Below are 8,700 nucleotides of genomic sequence, written 5' to 3'. Positions count from 1 at the left end.
CGAATGAAGTGAAAGTATAGAAAGTCTAGTGTTGCGGTTAGTTTTTATTTCTCTTCTTTCTCTCTGTTTTCGAAAACCTATTTTATGAAAATAGCCAATCCAAATTAGTTTGGTCATCGCAAGGGTCCAATAATAGTGTAGTTGGATTGGGCTCGAAAAGAGCTTTCCAATGATATATTATAATCCCAATTTCGATGAATAATGAGGAAGTTATGGCCAAATTACTAAACTGGGCCCGGTTTGACCTATATATGCCGCACACTGATCTAGAGGAGGGTCCATTATGATTTATGATTCTAATGCAATTGGGATTGATTATAGTCTTCTTGAAGGTTCTTTTGAATCCTAATGTAATTAGCATTGATAATTGAGTTTTATGAGTTTTATTTAGAATAAAAGAAGTGTTTTAAATGAAATTACAGTTTTACCCCTCGTACGCTTAATTTTAGCAAAATATGAAAACGTGTGAAAAAACTGCCTGCAGCGCCGCACCACAGGCTGTCGCCTGGCGACAAGCCTGTCGCTCGGCGACAGACTCTGTCGCGCAGCGACAGAGGCTTGTGTAGCGACAGCGTCGTGTTTTATTCTTCTTGAAACTCTAATTCTTTTTTATCATATTCCGGCTGATTTTCGTTATAAATAGCCTCCTTAGACCTCCGTTTTTAATTACCAACTTTCATTAAGAATTTCTTGATACTCTCTCTCTCTCTTTCTAAACCAACTTTTCACAAACAAAATTCCGCATTCACAAGATCTAGACACACCTAGCCAAGTTCGAAGTTGCCTTTGCCCTATACGTGAAAGGTTATAATTTCTGAGGGTTTGGTCCCTAATCTCTATTTCAATTATTTAATTTGATTGTTTGATTTAATATTTACCTTGAAGTTACTAACATGTGTATTTTGTTATTAGAAAGAGGTACGAGGCATCCAAGTAAGTGCTTTAATTGTTTTATTAATATTGTTGATATAAAAATCATGTTAAGATTGTTGTTTTGGTTCCTAGTATCATGTTAGGATGCTTTCCTTAGTATCATATTTAGGGTGATTTGCTTATATCAATTACGATTTCTAGGATGCTTCCTATTTTCTTTCCTAATAGCATGTTAGTATCATGTTAGGGCTAAAGCTTTAATTTTTATTGTTTAGTGACATGCTAGGGTTTGTTATTAATCTTGTTAGTATCATGCCTAGGATCTTGCTATTATTATACTTTAACGTGATTATTTTTAATTATGATTGTTATTATGATTATAATTATTATAATTTATTATCATGTTGCTTGATATATATTATTATTGTTATTGCTTGATCACGCCTTTTATGCATGTTTAAATGGAATTTGTACTTGTAATCACGCTTAATAAGATAATTAATAATCTTGTTTAGGGCTAATATGATTATAATTCAAGTGATCGCCAATAATAGTTTTGTTTGTGCATTAAATTCAACCAACATAGATAAACAGGTTAAGGGTTAATCTGTTGATTGCATGTTAGTCAGTAAGCGCACATGAATATGAGAACAATAAAGTAGAAGACTATTTTTAGGGCAGGTTCAACCTCTTTTAGGTTGGGTTTGTACCTTCATCCCCGAACTTCCAGTCTTGGTTCCAGACCTATTGGAGTTGACGATCTCATGGATCGTTAAGGGGTGTAACCTTCACCCTGTGAACGGTTTACAAGTTCCTAAAACTTGTTAGCGACTCTTTTGCTTTAACTTCCTTCCCTTTGGACGCCACCATGCTTAAGTGTATGATCATAGTGGGGCTCAAGTGTGGGATGACTTGAAATATTTACTAGTAGAAAAAATGCTATTTGTAACGCCCTATTTGTAATTAACAATGTTTTATTAGTTACAAGTACTATAATTATAACAAACATTTGCTATGTCCATTACAAATAGGATAGTATTTGTAACTGACAACATATAGTTAGTTACAAGTAAATCCTACTTGTAACGGACATCATAGAGTTGGTTACAAATACAAAAGTCTAACTGCAGTTAACCATTGTAACTAGCAATTCAATTTGTCAGTTACAAAATAGAGTCCATTTACTTATACTATCTCTCTCTTTTAGTTTTTCATTCTATCACCTGTATAATTTCATCCTCACATTCTAGATTTCAATACAAATATATGTTCTCTCTCCTCTCTCACTCTCTCTCCTTAAAGAAGAAGGTACAGACGCACGCCACAACTGTTCCGTAGACACAGCCGCAGCCGCACTGTCGTAGCCGTAGCCGTAGCCGCAGCCGCACTTTCATAGCCGCAACCACAACAACCGCCGGCGACAACGCTTCTCGCCCTTTTCCTTCTCTTCTCCTCCAGCTTGGTATTCTAGGGTTTTGCGAGCTTTTACTTCTACAATTTTCACCTTCTTTCTTCTCTAGCTTGGTATTCTAGGGCTAGCTTGACAAAATTCGTGGTTAATTTTGGAAAATTTTCCTAATTTGTAAAATCTGGGCTTAATTTTCAGTGAGATCAAAGGAAATTTCTCAAGGCTTCAACAAATTAGAGTTTAAGCTTCAAAAGACGGTCAAAAAAACAAAGAGGAGACAATTTCTAGGTCTAGTTTTTTTCTTCTTCTCCAATAGTTGTATGTATTTATAATCTTTGGGATTTTTGAATTGTTTAGTTTCATGTCTGTGTTAATCACAATTTCTGTTTGATTTTTTTTTTTTTACTCACTACTTATGTTGCTGATTGTAAGCATATCAAGACTTGTAATTAACACAGACATGAATTTCTGTTTGATGTTTTTTTTTACTCACTACTTAGTTATATAGTATTAGTCAATTTGTGTTTTAATCTCAATTTCTGGTTTAATTTATTTTGTTCTTCGATACAGGAAGTTATATGCAAATATTTGATGAATGTATTATTATCTTGTTTTTTATATGCAAATACAGGAACTACTTGTAAGTTGGTGCATTGTTTCTAGAGTTTATACACTGCATATACAAGTAGAGAAAAGGATGAGGAATCGCTGTCCTAGTGCCTTTGTAACGCTTTATTAATTGATGATACTAATAATTGATAATAATCAATTATTAGTATCATCAAAAGAGAACAGGTAGAACAAAGGAATTCTCTTTTGATGATACTAATAATTAGATTCTAGAAATTAATTGATCATAGCAACTGTAATTTCAAAACATCAAAGAGTGGAAAGCTTGACTTATGACCAGTTAAGGGTTGGTTACTTTTGTCAATTAATGTCAAAGGGAAATACTTATTCATTACACGGTTATATATTTTTCAACAATTTTATGAGTTGGACTCTTTTTTGGTCACTTATGTCAATGTCAAAGGGAAATACTCGTGGTAGTATTTTGATCATTTGCAATAATCAATTATTCTCTAAAGAGATTTTAAAATTAGAAATGTAATATTGTCATTTGTGATCTATGTTCTGCAATTAATTAGTTTCTTCCTAGCCTTGTCATTTGTTTAATTGCCTATTATTTATGCTTGCTTGGTACACATGTTATCTTGGTTAGCCTGTATGTTGTCAGATTCACTTGTATCTTGTAAGGACTATTTTTTTAATTTTTATTACATACAATGTTCAGGCACATATCAAAACTGATATCTGATTCATCTAGCTTGTGGTGGTCACATCTCAGGTTGGAGTTCACTCAAGTAAAGGTCAACAGAGTTTTGAGCTAGTTTAGGCACTTATATTAATTAAGGTAATAATTTAAATTTGTAAATAAAGAATAGCTTTCCTAAGTGTATGTGATGTTACCTGAGTAGTCACCCTGTATTTCAAGCAACTTCTAGCTTATGTATGTGATAGGTTGTGCTATATCTTGTGTATGTGATGGTTTGTTCTAGTTCAGGCGCCTAAGAGAAATTTGAGCTACTTCAAGTACCTCCTAGCTTGTGTATATGATAGATTGTGCTAGTTCAAGCACCTAAGAAACTGAAAATTGAGCTAGTTTAGACACCTAAGAAACTGAAAATTGAGCTAGTTCAAGCACCAGGCACCTACGATCCTGTGTTTTTGTTGTATTTTTTTTGTGGGGTTGTTTTATTGCTCTTCCCTAAACAATAAAGCAATTATATGTATGTGAGAGTTTAGTCAGATTCAATTATACGCATGTGATAGCTAGTTTAGTCAGATTCAATAATATGCATATTTTTTTAGTGAAATTATTGGTTTTGATTTCTGTTTTGAATTTATTTGTGATTAGTTTTGTCTAATGAGTGACTGAAGTTTTTCTTGTGAGTTTTGATGATTTTTTTCTTTAATATCCCCTCAATTTGATGCATTGAACATGTTTGAAGAGTTCACTTGGTGACTGTCTGAACCCCCCCTTTTTTTTATTTTTGGCTTATTTTTTATGTATATATTTCTTTCCCATACAGAATTATGTCGCAGTATCAAGTGCTTAGTGTGAACTGCTGCTACCTCTGTTGCCACTTCTTAATTGTGTTGCTTGGTGTTGCTGAAGTGAAAGAGTTTTCCTCCTCGTGCCTGCTATAAGTGCCCAGAATATGTGGTACAAAACTGATGCACCCGCACTAAGTGTACACAACTATTGCGCCCACCGTTTGAGGTTGTTATTGGAAACATTGAGTGCCAAGGACAAATTTCTTTAGAAGATAACATTTGTTTAAGGAACCTATTTAGTTTTTTCATCAAATGCAAAACTAATTTATTATTGTGGTGAACTGGTTTGTAGATTAATGAATGGAATTATCGTGTGTGAGATTTAATTGTTGGGTTGATGAATACATTTATTGGTGAGTGATAAGGATTTTATGGTGTTTTGAGTATAGGTTTATTTGCAAGTGTTTGTTTAATATCAACTTTTAGTTGGAATGTTCGTAAAACAGGGGAGATACTGTCTGTTTCCATACAGGAAAATAAGATTGTATGTAACCTGCAAGAAATATGACAACATCTTCTCTGTATATATAATATTTGGATGCAAAAAAAAAAAAAAATAATAATAATTTATTACATTTGTAACTAACATAATAGTTGTCAGTTACATTCTGAAGTATTATTACAAAATAAGGTCTAATTGTAACTAACAATAAATATTTTAGTTACAAATACACACACAATCATAACGGACAATTAAGACGATGTTTACAAATAAAAGCTTAATTGTAACTGACATTTAAAATGTTAGTTACAATAAATTGTTAAATCAATCAATATAATGGGGTAGTTGTAACGGACATTTTAAAAGTCGGTTACAAATACCTGACTATTTGTAACTGACAATGTTGGTTACAAAAGCCTAATAGTATTTGTAACCCCTGTATACGTAACGGACGATGTTGGTTAAAAAAAGCCAGCTTTTGTCAGTTACAAATGACGTTTTTTCTACTAGTGATTCCCTACAGCACCAAAAGGCCACTTCCAACCTAGGGAATCATCGTGGCGGGTATCGAGCTTCGCCTTAAACCTACAAAGGAAAGGAACAAATAATTAATTTTTGGGAAAAACACTAGAAAATCCACAAAAGTTGATGTAGATACAAAATAAGAAAGAAAAAGGAAATTAAAGAGAAAATGCATAAAAGCACTACTACAAAATATGCAATATAGAATGCCTTAGAGGCGTTCTTCAATTGGGGTGCCTTATCAAGTACATAGGACGCCTATTTGAGGCGTTCTATATTCAATACAATACATAACACCTATCCAAGATAGGTGTTTCCAATTTTATCTACTAGAGGATAAAAAAAACAAGGGAAAGAGAATGCCCATCTTATGTTAAGCATTCTATAATCATATGAAGAGAGAACACCTATCCCAGTTAACAGTCCTCTTTTCTTGGTTTTTTTTTCAAAAAAAAATAATAATTAGAAAATATTTAAATGATTTTCGGTACATGATTTTCCATAGTTACATTTGATATTCCGTAAAAATAGGCTAAATCAAATAAAATGTTACGTATTCTAAATTTATAACTCATATTGTAGTCTTTCGTATAATACAATTCTACTTATAAAAAAATTAATATAGTAATTGAACTTCTCAATACTTTGTATAATGGAGAAGAATGAGATAAAAAAATTAAAAAAAAGTGTGAATCAAATAAGTCGGATATTCTTGCTTCTATCGATGAATTTGCATCAAAAGGAATACAAAATTATCAGATAATTAAGGATAAAAAAAATTTATATTGCTACTCATAAATAACTATTCAGTTATGGATCCTCATAAAAAAATAATTAAGATGAAAAGCAATTTAATTATTTTCGAAAAAGACAGTATGCAAAAACCTAATTATTTTCCCCAAAACTCAGACATTGAACCCAAGCCAAAACCAAACTAATACTCCTTAAAATTAATCTGATTAAAACAAATTAAACATCTATGGATTAAATAAAAACTATATTAGATCGAAAATAAGAAAAATTTAAAAGAAATTTTCGCTAATTTCAACAATATTAGCTTATTCAAAAGCAAATCGATAATTTTCAAGATAAAATTTCAAAAGATCTATTATTCATACCAGGCTAGAGATGACAAATAAACATTAGAAAATTAGTGAAGAAATCGCAAGATGAAAGACGCGCTGTTGCCGTTGATGAAATTGGAGCCGAAGATGGCCTGAAATCGACGTTGTAGATAAGAGGGTTTGATGAAGAACGGTGGTGAAGGTGATAGTTTGAAGCTTAAAAACTAAGGCAAGGAGGAAAAAAATTATGGAGAATTTTTGGTTCAAGCTTAAAAAAGAATTAGAATGGGTGAATGATGAGTGACATTTATGTCACTCCTAGGGAGTAGTTTTAGAGTCATTTTTCGTATTTATTTTCCTCTATTTTCTCTTTTATTCTCTTGTTTTCTATTTATGAAGTTTCTTTTTATTTTGGTATTTTGGAGTGCTTTAGTTTAATTTCTTTATTTATTTAGTTTTAGTTTATTTTCGTATTTTATTTGCTTTAGATTTATTTTATTTCGTTCCTTTTCTTTGTTACTTTCATAGTTTTAGTTAGTTTATGTTTTATTTCTTATTTTATTTGTTTTTATGTGCTTGTATAATTTTAATTGTTTTGCTTAATTTTTGTTTTGTGTCGTCCTTTTATTTTAGTTTACTTTATTTATTTTCAATTTTATTTTACTTTATGTCCCGATCCTCTCCTTAGTTTTCTTTGTGTGTGTAGGTTTGCATTCGGATTGAGGTTCAAATGTCAAGTTATTCATGTTCAAGGTTCAAAGCTCAAGTGTAGCATACTCTTGACCAAACTTTAGCTTTAAGTTGCTGTTTTGTGCTGCCCACCATCTAACCTGCACCCCACTCCCTCACTATCCTACACTCCACCTACATCGCAACACCTGACCACCATCTCCACACATCCTTCATCCTTCGTTCTCACTTCTCCAGCCACACTTCTCCCCTGCTCCATCCTTTAACCCGAAACAGAGCAACACCACCACGAGCTGCAGTACAACCGGCCCACATCAACCAATTCATCCACGCTCTCTACCACACAAATTCTTAGCTACATACTAGTGTAGCTAAACTAGCTGCAACAACTTTAAATATGAACATATAGTCCATAAAAAATGAACATACGTATTTTTCTTTTCCTTATATTTTAACTCTATCTCTCTTCTTCTTTCTTAGTTCTATTAATTTTCTCTCTCTTCTGGTTTATTCTCAATTCAAAATTTTCTCTCTCCTCTTTTTTCCCTTTCCTTAAAAGTTTACTTTACTTCCCTTCAATCTTTAAACTTTTTTGTCCTATTCCGGATATTCTCCAATTCGTCACCAATGTAGCATTCTCCATCGTCATCATCTTCGTTTGTCGCAATCATGAATCTTGAGGTAATTTAATTTAATATTTTTTTTTTTTGTGTTTATGAATATGCATGTGAATGTTGTAAAATTGTTGATTTATATCCTATTTTTTTTATGAAATGTTCATTTTATTTGGTATGATCTAGCTATATTATGGTTATATGATAAATGTTCATTTTATACATACTAAATGTTCAGTTCTTTTTTTGACATGTTCACTTTTTATTACTAAATGTTCGTTTTTTTACGCGTTCATTTTTATTACTTAATATTCCTTTTTTTACGTGTTTATTTTTTTTACTAAATGTTTGTTTTTAAGGTCATGGTCTAGCAAATATATGATCATATGATAATCATGTTCATTTTTAAAAATTGATCATTTTTTCATAACATGTTCACTTTTTAGTATTACATGTTCATTTTTTATTATTAGATGTTCATTTTTTTTATGTTCATGTTTTTTAACTAAATGTTCATTTTATAGAGCGTGGAGTCGATTTGGACGGGTCGTGAATATATTATCTGAGTTTTTTGATTTGGGCCGCACGTTTGGGCCTTCCTTGTTGCAGCTATAATAGCTACATTAGTATGTAGCTAAGACCCATTGACTCTACCACTCACCAATTAAATCACGGCCACCGCTCCACCACAAACAAATCAGCCCACCAATTCACGAACACCTGCAGCAACACCTCCCAAACATCCCAGCCGCACTTCACCATCTGACACCACAGCAGCAGCAATAACCACCAGCTCTCACGCAACTGCTCGCCACCTGCAAGCACTGCAACACTGCAAGCAACCCGCAAACAGCCACTCATCATCGCTGCAATTGCAGCCACCTTTCGGCCCTTCACAGCTCCAATTTCGATCTAATTTCAACGCGGGCGCGCAGCCCTGTGAGAAGACGAGCAATCGAAGTATAGAAA

The 8,700-nt window shown here is 32.7% G+C and overlaps 1 long non-coding RNA gene across 2 annotated transcripts; it reads left to right on the top strand.

Annotated features, from left to right (window-relative positions):
- Window positions 1-2,046: 2,046 nt before the first annotated feature.
- Window positions 2,047-4,852, top strand: LOC145576552 (uncharacterized). Of its 2 annotated transcripts, XR_014098437.1 has the most exons (4): window positions 2,047-2,335; window positions 2,480-2,569; window positions 3,630-3,695; window positions 4,375-4,852. It is a non-coding gene; the product is annotated as an uncharacterized LOC145576552 (long non-coding RNA). The 2 variants fall into 2 exon arrangements; XR_014098436.1 differs by having other exon boundaries at window positions 2,047-2,569.
- The last annotated feature ends 3,848 nt before the right edge of the window (window positions 4,853-8,700 follow it).

Source organism: Chenopodium album, chromosome 13 (assembly GCF_948465745.1).
Source record: "Chenopodium album chromosome 13, dcCheAlbu1.1, whole genome shotgun sequence".
NCBI lineage: Eukaryota > Viridiplantae > Streptophyta > Magnoliopsida > Caryophyllales > Amaranthaceae > Chenopodium > Chenopodium album.
Note: the sequence above shows the minus strand (reverse complement) of the source record. Positions and strands in the feature narration are given on the sequence as shown.